Consider the following 10,514-nt stretch of genomic DNA (forward strand, 5'->3'; position numbering starts at 1 on the left):
TTGTTTTAAAATCTGTGTAACACACAGGTTTCTGTCCTTATCATTACATCCTGGTCAACTGTATGAATAGGCAAGAAATGTTTGCAAAATTTCTTCCTCTGCAAAAAAAATAAAAAGATTGGATTCCAAATTTGTTATTTGTTGTGTGAACATTTGGTACATGAGGTACAAAAACTTTCTGTGTCAATATTCCTTGATTACAGCCAGTAGAGGTTGCTTTATTTCACTTAGAACATATTTCCCCCCCCCCCCCCCCAGCAACCCCAGCAATTTTGGTGACAATGGTCAGGAAATTTGGACTGAACTCCAAAACTCTAAAAGCAGTTTCCCAACTATACTTTTACTTACAGACATGATTTTATACTGGTGTCAGCAGCCTGAGATACACATGATAGGACATTTATGGAGCTCTACTGTGCATTAATACTATAAAACTTAATACTATAAGGCAGTGGTCCCCAACCTTTTGCAGCTCGCGCACCACTGCATCTACGGACTCTGGACTGGATGCCTGAGTGATGTCATAATGCTAGAACCTGCCCACTCTGCCATCGCAGGCTCAGACCTGGGCAGGTTGTGTCCCTGAGCCTGCAATCTGTACGGGAGATGTGGTCTGCGGCTGTGGCTGGTGGGCCAGCAGCCAGAGCCACGGACCACCTGTCAGATGGCTGCTCACTAGTGGGCCGTGGCCGGGGGGTTGGGGTCCCCTACTTAAGGAGACTTATGGACCTATATAGACTGGATAAATGAGAAACTGCTAAAGATCACTGTTATAACAGCCTCTTTACAGATCAATCTTTTCACACTTATGATCCCTACAGCCCCACAACAATGTGTTTATTTTGCTTACAGACATAATTATGTAAACTTTCTTCACTTGGGACACACTCCCCTCCAGAATCATGATAATGATGACAATATTATGTTCAAGGGCTTTGTAATTATCTTAAAAAGTCATTGGAAGCTTTAAAATTATGTTTTCATATTTTATTTCTCCACTTTGATTTACAGAAAACATAGATGCATTTCACAGGCATTTCATATGGCTCTCAAGTGAACAGGATATTATAAAAAATAGGATAAAAAATAGTTTTGGTCATAAAAAAATATAAAGTGTAAAATATCATTTCTAAATCTGTGCAATCCATATAGTTCATTTAGAGGGAACCTTATATTATCAAAAGAAAATTGAGCCTTAAAATAAATATAAAATATAAGAGTAATATTTGGGTATGGCTCCCTGCTCATGTGCTTAAATTCCCACAGCTTTGGCTATGCCAAACTTTACATGTACTCAGAAATCATACCAAATATACAATTCTATATATATGATGGTCTATCCACCTACTATGCCTATCTTGTTATCACACTTCACATAGCAGCTTATGCCCACAACTAAGTGGCTGTGGTTTTTCACTAGAATCTATGAGACTATTAAACATTTAACATTAGCTAATGGGTGATATTAAATAAACATTTTTAGCAGCAAATTCATTTTTCCCATTATGAATCATTTTACCCATATCATTACCATTTATGTCATGCTCTGCTTGTAAAAGCCCACAAGAAACTGTTCACCGATGGCATTAATGAGACAAAGCAGGAATGAGCACCAGGTGTTTCTTTCTTTTAATAAGAGTCATTGAAATGACTTTGTCATAATTGTTTGGTTTCAGCTACTATTTTGTATGAGGTCGGAATGTGTGCCAAAGTCTTGTGATTCCTTGTAGCAAATGTTAGGTGAAGGGTATGAGCACTGACATGAAACACTAGGCATCTGCAGGAAGTCAGTCTATTACTTTAGCCAAAATTGTCAAATCTTTTAAGGGAATACTCTTTTATTTATAATGGTATTTTGGGGAGAAAATGTGTACAGCAGTGATAATTTATTTTGTTAATATAGGGGACATTAAAATTGGACTAAAGTCTTTCTTTACACAAAATAGGATCAGGCAGGTGGTTTTTGCAGAAAGGGACAGGGTTGTCTCTTCTGCAATGTTAAAGCTTCCCTGCCTGATTGCACCAGGGAAATATGAATGCATGCGCAGCTCGGCAATGGTAGCCAGGGAAGACTGTCAGAGTCAGCTTCTCTTGCATGTGCCAGGGATGAATGAACTCCTGCACCCATCCAGATGGCTGAAGATCATCTCTGGGGGGAAGATGAGAAGGAAGATGGCAGCACCCAGCAATGAAACATGGATAGGTGAGTCACACGGGTTTAGTTCCAGTTCATTTGTGGCCCCTGACATTACCAAAGGGCTGTACAAAATTTTCTGTGGCTGTAATGCTACATAAATCTGTCATACTGAACATGAAAATAACTAACTGTCAGACTGGTCTCTAACTAGGACCCCTGTGAGGGGCAAAGTGCCTTATACAGCAGAGTGAAATAGGTTGCGCATTAACGTTTAGCACCAGATTGCAATAATGGTTATTTATTGCCGAATTTTTAATTGATGATGTGGCTCTCAATTTTGGTATATTTTGGCAAGAAGGAGGTGAGGGCCAGCATATGAGGTATAAATGAGGGGGCAGACCTGGAGCTGGAGTTGACCGACTAACACTTTCTTCAATAAATCTATATTGAATATTGTGTTAGTCGGTCAACCATCCATCATTATACCACAAATGTAGTGCTAAACGTTACTGTACCCGAGGAAGCTCTTTGAGGGCAACATTGCCCTTAAGGGGAACATTGGCTCACTACAAATTTCCACGTCCACAGCCTGCATTTGTGGACCATTATTTTGGATGAGTAGTTGTTGACTGTATAGTACCACTTTGGATTACCATTTGGAAGATCACTTACAAATGTAAGGATCTCAGGTATCTATATTGTACCTTTAGGAAGAATTGTGTTTACAATATACAATCTTGCCTATAGACCCCTCTGTTTTTTCTTTAATTGTGCATATTCTTAGAAGTAAAAGAAAATAAATATATTGGTACATTTAACTAATGTTACATAAAGATGGAATAGGTAGATAAATAGGAAAAAAGACAAAAAGTCAGTGGAGTCAGGGATGATTTGTAAGTCTTCAGGAGAATGTCACTAAATGTGTAAAAGGCATGCTGCTGGGGTATGGGGCAATCCCTACTGTTTCTTTCCTAAGGTTTTTTTTTGGAAGGGTACTGCAAATATTTAGGATAAGGTAGTATACAACACTTTCTGTATGCTATGCATGGCTGTTTAGAATTCTCCAAATATCATTGCTTTCCCACACACCCCAATATAAGCAAAGCATGTACTTTTGTATGCTTGTACCACTTCCCAGATTAAATGTGACCACTTATCTACTCATCGTCTTTTTGCCTAGTCTTTTATAGTGAAAGTTGTAAGACAGATGGAATAGAGCAGAGTACCATGGAGAATACACCAGTTATCAGTGCATGGGAAGCAGAAGAAGTACAGTATGTCTGAGCTATAACACTTTAGGTGTTAAGAATATCTATACTGTGCAAGACGTTTCTGCCTTAAAATGCTTCTTTTAATGCATTTAATTTTAATGCAATAAATTTAATTTAATGCATTTAATTTTATATTTTGTATGATAACTACTGCCTGATCCTACATCCAAAAAAAAAATGTGCATTTATACATGGAATGTCTCTTTTAAAATGATTTTTACTTTTTTCCAACTGGGTACAGCAATTATCTATAATTATGAGATTCGATTTACTATATATATATATATATATATATATATATATATATATATATATATATAAATTATATTATTATACTATTTATTCATATAGACATTGGAGTGTAGTTCAGCTTTAAAGGCAAACTCATATTTAATTAAGCTCATAATAGCTCTCCATCCCAATATATTATTTTGGTGATGACTATCTGTGAACCAATATTTTCTTTAATGGTTACAGTAAAATCTATGAGGCTATTGTAAGGGACCTATCTATCATACTGTCACCTGCATTATGGATTAGCTGGATCTATAATGTGTTTGGTGGATGTGATCAGACCATCAAGGCTTTCCAAAGTGTATTTAAATCCTCTAAATTTTAGGAAAAAAATATTGTCATTACCTCTTAGTTTTAACAAGTGCAGTTTATTAAGGCTTCTATTAACAGCAAAAATAAATTTCTAAATGCCCATAACTTAATTTATTGGTGGACCATGGTGCTTTTCCAACACATTTCTTCTAATATCACAGATTTGTTTTAAAAACTCTTTAATCTTTAAAAAAAATCAGGATATAGCAAGCATATGTGTATTAATAGAATCCCTGTTAAGTACTGGGAGACTCTGCAGGGATAAATTATTGGAACAGGAAGCATGCTCTGTTAAATCATGGATGTGGCCAAATTGTGGGAGTACAGTGGACACTGTACTCACATTATGGAGTTTTACCATGACCTGTCTGACCATGGAATTGGTCCCTATTCGGGATGATTAGTTGGTTGATTGGTTACTTTTTTTTCTACCCTATGAATGTCTCATCAATGTCTCAATTCCAACGCATTTCACTGGTAGGCTTCATCAGGGGATGCATAGAGACCATCAAAGCAATTGCATGGCAAAATACAACAAAATATTGGAAAATGTACATACTAATTGTCAAAAAGTCAAAGTCAAAGTGCATATTCAAATCACAAAGCAAGGGTAAAGTAGTGCACAATATGAAATGATTATCATTATAATTGAAATACAGAGAAATTACAGTAAGTCTTTGATTTCTTTAATCTCCATACATGCAATTAGCCTTCATCATTAAGAAATCTTTTTTGAATCAACAATTAAATGTTGACAATACACATATTTTCCAACTATTTTTCCATTTATTCCTTTACATTTAGAAAGCTTTATATTGTAATTTGTCTGTATTTTAATCATAATGATAATCATTTCATATTGTGCACTACTTCACCTTTGCTTTGTGATTCGAATATGCACTGTTTTACTTTTAGATGATTTGTATGTACATCCTTTACTATTTTGTTGTATTTTGCCATACAGTTGCATAAAAGGTCTCTATGCATCCCCTGATGAAGCCTACCGGTGAAACATGTTGGGATTGAGACATTGAGCGTTTCTGTTTTTTACCATCTCAGTAGGCTACTTATTGTCTAGTAACAAAGGCAGACCCCCGTGAGAATTCACACAGGGGAGCCTTTTCTTACGTTTATTACCTGTTTGATGCACGAATAATGTACCCACGTTGCTATTTTTTTGCATACTTTTATCTGTGCCAAATATAAGTTTGATAATTGTTCTGCTTTGATTGGTTATTTGGACGGTATCAATGAGACGTATCAGGTTTAGGGAGGTCAGGCTTGGTTGAGGTATGATAAACAGTAAACGTTTAGCGAATAAAAGAAATAGATTTCAATGTGATAATTTGGGGGTGGTGCAGGCGGTTAACAAGTGGTCTGCGTCGTCCTCACCAGTCATCAGATTGCTGCGGTCTTTGGTGTTTCTTTGTTTGCATTTTAATATCTTCTTGTGAGTGGTCCATATTCCAGGAGTTTCTAATTCTGTGGCGGATGCTCTCTCTCTATTTCAGTGGGGGACTTTTCGGAAGTTGGTGCCAAATGCCGAGGAGTTCGGGGTGCCATGCCCACCTGGAATTTGGAAGGTTGTGACAGAACTGTGATTAGCATTACTACGTCAGTCGGTTTCAAGGGCTACCTGGTTGGGATATGTGGCGGTGTGGAAGGATTAGTGTCATTTTTGCGGTGAGTGCGCGAGTGAGCAGTCGGGTGTTGATACTCTGGGTTTATTGCTGTGTTATATTTGCAGTTTGGTGGAGGCGGAGGTGTCAGTTTCTTTGATGAATAGAAAGATGTCCACTTTGGCTTTTTTGTTCAAATGTATGGGGGTTCCAGATGTGACAAAGCCTTTTGTGGTTCGGCAGGCCTTAAAAGGTTATCAGAAGGGGCAGTCAGTTGCTGATAGTAGGCGGCTTGTGTCTTATGATTTGTTGTTGTGGATATTGGGTCGGTTGGGGGTGATTTGTTTTTTTGATTATGAGGTAGTGTTGTTTAAAGGACTGGCACTTTTGTGCTGGCCTTCTTTGGGGCTTTTCGTATTGGGGAGCTGTTGGGGGAGCCTGGGTCGGCAGGCAGTGGTGTTCAGGTGGGGGATGTCTGTGTAGGGGTGGACATGGTTCAAATCTTTATTCGTCGGTCAAAGACTGATATGGAGGGTAGGGGTTTTCATGTGCAGCTGGTTGGAATTTTGGATGGCCTGGCGTGTCCAGTTAGGGTGGTACAACCCTATGTGTGGGGGGGTTGTTTTTGGTGCATGCTGATGGGAATAAGCTGACCAGATTTCAGTTTTTTGTGGTCTTTCGGAAGTGTTTGGGTGTCCTGGGAACGGGCACGGGAACGGGATTATGCTTCACATTCTGTTCGCATTGGATCAGCTATGGAGGCAGCTAGGTGGGGGTTGGGTGAAGAAACTATTAAACGGATTGGCAGGTGGGAGTCTTGACGGATGACAATGTTTAAGGGTATGGGGTATACTCAGGGGTGGGACGGGATAGCAAAGGGGTTGATGTTGGTACCTGTAATTTTCTTTATTGTTCTAATGGTGGAGCTGTGCTTGATCTAGTTTGTTGGCCATTCTTTTGTCAGCTGGGGAGCCATGAAAGCGGCTGTCCGGCCAGAGGGTCGGCAACTTGGTGAGGAGGTGAGGAGGGTGTGTTGGAGAGGCCCCGTAATATGGTGGTAATCCACGCTGGGGGCAATGATTTGGGGATTCGTGCCACGAGGGAGCTTGTTAAGAATATCAAGTGTGATTTTTTTGCGGTTGCAGGTGGCTTTTCTTGATCTGGTGTTTGTTTGGTCAGAGATGGTGGCGAGAACCAGGTGGCGTTGGGCAAAGTCTGTGGACTGAATAAATAAAGCTAGAGCCAAGGTTAACGTTGGTAGGATTGCGGTCAGGAATGGGGGGTTAGTTGTTCGGCACAAAGATTTGGAAGGTGATTATCAGTGACTTTTGCAAGGGGATGGTGTTCTTCTGAACGCGGATGGTATTGATTTGTGGCTGCTGGGATTATAGGACGTGATTCAGAGGGCCTTGCGTCTGTGGAGGGGCACGCAAAGGTAAGGTATTACCTTTGTGGCGTGGTGGCGGTGTAAGGTCCTCGAGGGGAAAGGTGTTGTTAAAAAGGTATGGTAGATTGTGATGGGTTTGGAGAGCCATGTGTGGTATGGGGTCTCCAAATTGGTGTTATAATGTTGGTGAAAACGTTATTGGCAGGAGGTATGCCTAATTAATACCGTTCCCGAGGCTGTGGAGTGACGCCTGGGAGTAGTAGGTGTTTTAAAAAAACGCAGATCCTGTGGGTTATGGGTTATGTGGGTTAAGTAGGGGCGAGGACCTGCCACTCGGTGGTGTTTACTTGGGTTCATTATGTTATAATGGTGATGAAACAGTATTATTTATGTTGTTATTCAAGATATTTATGGTTATTAATGTTAATTTATGTTAAAGATTTGTAAACTAATAAACAGCGGGAAGGCCATTTTCACCATGCCTGGAAGTTGGTCTTTATTGGGGGGGAAACTATGGGGTGGAAGAGAGAATCTTTAATTATACTTATACATAAAAGAGAGATGTTCTCATTCACAAGTATGCCAGTTCTAGGTAGGAGGGGATTTTTAAAAACATGCTTATCTTTTTTTCTAATGATGGTTGCAATTTACTTACCTATTACATAACTCTTTGAAAGTGTACCAGGAAGCTGAGACTTAGTTAGATTTTGAAATTATTTACAGAATTTCAACACAAACATCAAGATGGCGGTATCTCTGGTTATAAAAACATTTAAAAACATCTGTTGACAAACCACAGCATTTTAATAAAATTTACAGTAAACAAATATAGAAAAATCAAACTTTAGAAACACAAGAAGCAGCATTATATATATATTTTTTTGGTTTTGGCAGTTGAAACTTCAGCATCTTAATGTCCTATCAACAGACAAGATGGGTCATTAAACAAAAAGTGAATTAGCATTACAAGCTTCCCAAGTTTGGACCTAATGGCATATGCGTGAAAGACTACCCATCAAACCTCACATACGCTGTCTTTACAGGATCACCACATCTGGGATCAAAGGAAATTCTACTGCGTAATTGCTTCTGTAAGTGAAGTTTGTTTTGTGTTATGATTTATTGATAGCACTAGACACAGATGCTGACTTGCAATCATCTGTTGAAGGAAAATAATACAGCATGTAACTTCTTAGGTTTTTCTTCATTCACTCAAGGCAAAAAAACATGTCAGTTTTGCAGTTTTTTAATTGCTTCTTACTGAGAACCATACAATGTTTTTCATATTCCAGAGAATTAGCATTATAAAAATAACTTTGTATGTGATTTTACAGAATCCTCAGCTGTCTTTTAACACTTCCCAATACAACACCAACTCTGCACATTTACAAAAACTCTCTAGATGGTGATTAGGAGAACAATCCCGCGCCGCATTGCTATGAAACACACACAGCCAAAACCTGTATAATGATCTGCTGATTGGTTATTAACTTTTATTTCTTCTTTAGAGTGTAAACTCTTTTTTTTCCAATTAGCAATTAATAAAATGAGCATTTAAAATTCTGCTGTCGTATCCGTTAACATAAATGTTTCTGTTTGTCTCATTTACCTCATCTGATGGTTTGCATTTTATTGGTTTACACACTTGGCAAAGAAGTTTAAAGTGTTAAAAATTGCTCAGAACTCCCAGTGATTGACTTCATTTCATGACCATGGGTAACCCCTTTATCACTTGTTTGTGCCTTTGTTATGAAAAAGTAGGGCAGTTAAAAGAAAAAAGGACATCGTAATAATTTTTGGGTTTTATCTTTCCAAATTTGTACTAATTTTAAATGAAATTTACTTCTCTTTTCTACATTACATGGCAGATGGATAGCACACATAGCTACCGATTTGGCCTACTATATTGACTCATCACTTTTAATGTCTTCATCAGACAGGAAATTTTCATCACTTTTATTTAGTGGGCAAATAACTGGTGCGGGAAGCAGTAAAAATAAAGACTAGTAGGGCAGAAAAAAAGGACTAGGCAAGGTAGCAGTTTTGTCCCCTCCATTTCTTCATTTGACAATGAATATTTTTAGCCACAGTAAAGCTGACTTATTCGAACCTATGCATCATATAGGCAGCCGTGTTGATGCTCACTATGCATATATCCCATTCCCTAAGAAATCATGTTCAGCTGCCGCTGGATGTATGCATGTTGACAGGAAGTGGCTACAAGGAAGATCAGCAAAAAAGATGCAAAAAGGGTGAAAAAAGGAGAAACAAAGATTTTAAGAAAAAACATTCTATATGTATTTTAAGCACAGCACACAGTGCAAACTAAATGTCATCCAGTTAGGATTCACATCTACTTACAATAAAAATCCCTGTTAGAAGGCATTCTTAGTAGTAGTGTATTACATGTTCATTAGCAAAATCAATAACATTGCACCCAGTGTCAGCGCAAAAACATTTCTTTAGCTCACAAATTAAAGTTTTTACTGTATTTTCACTGAGCACATTTTGATTTACAATATCAACCACATAGGAAGTGTATTGTTTTTAGGAGACCCACAGAACACAGCTTTGCAAAGAAGAGCAGTGAAGCAGCACACTGCACATTTTATGATCACCTTTGGCTGCTCCCCATACACATTCTGCACAGAATTACAAACTATATACAAACAAAAAGCACTCAGAACAATAAACATTAATAGGATAATTTACAAGAAACTATACTCTTTTACACATACCCAAACATTACTGGAATAACTTAACACTTCTTCTATCAGAATTTAGCTTCAGGTTTTCAAAATAGGTGGCTTGTGCATTTATGTGTATAAATTCTGCATATATAGATTGTGTGAAACAATATCACATTTAAGATTTTGGTATTGTTTGTGTCTGTGAACTGCACTGGTTTGTCAGGGATTCCCATTTGCTCTGTAAACTGCAGATTTTTACAATTAAATTATTATAGCTGATCTCTGGTATAATCATAGTGCCACTAATAACCATAATAACCAGCAGTACTGATATTAGCAAAAGGGGACAGACAGGGAACTGCCAGTACAGACACATCTGCAAAGCTGAACCAGAAGTCTCCCAGACCCTGAAGTTGTATTATGAAGGGACCTGCATGGCAGGTTCTGGTTAGTATATCTCTCACAAGATAAGGAAAACTGAAAACCATGCAGGTGGGGTAACGTGACGGGTGGGCAGTAAATGGCTTTTGTCCGGATATGGGCTTTAACATATTTGTAAACCCAATCTGTAAAACCTCCTTATAAACATTACCATGTTAATAATTAAATTAAATTCAGTTTTATACATTTATATCTGTAACTTTCATTATAATACCTTGTGATTATTCCATGAAGGTCCTTGTTCAGGGGTTCAAATTTTAGGTTTACAATCCCAATTGTACTTCTGTTCGTATAAGAAATTGGGGACAGCCTTAGCACTGAATGCTGAATGTTTTTATCACTAATCCTTTTTTAAATAAATAA

The sequence above is a fragment of the Pyxicephalus adspersus genome, chromosome 6, assembly GCF_032062135.1.
Source record: "Pyxicephalus adspersus chromosome 6, UCB_Pads_2.0, whole genome shotgun sequence".
Taxonomy (NCBI): domain Eukaryota; kingdom Metazoa; phylum Chordata; class Amphibia; order Anura; family Pyxicephalidae; genus Pyxicephalus; species Pyxicephalus adspersus.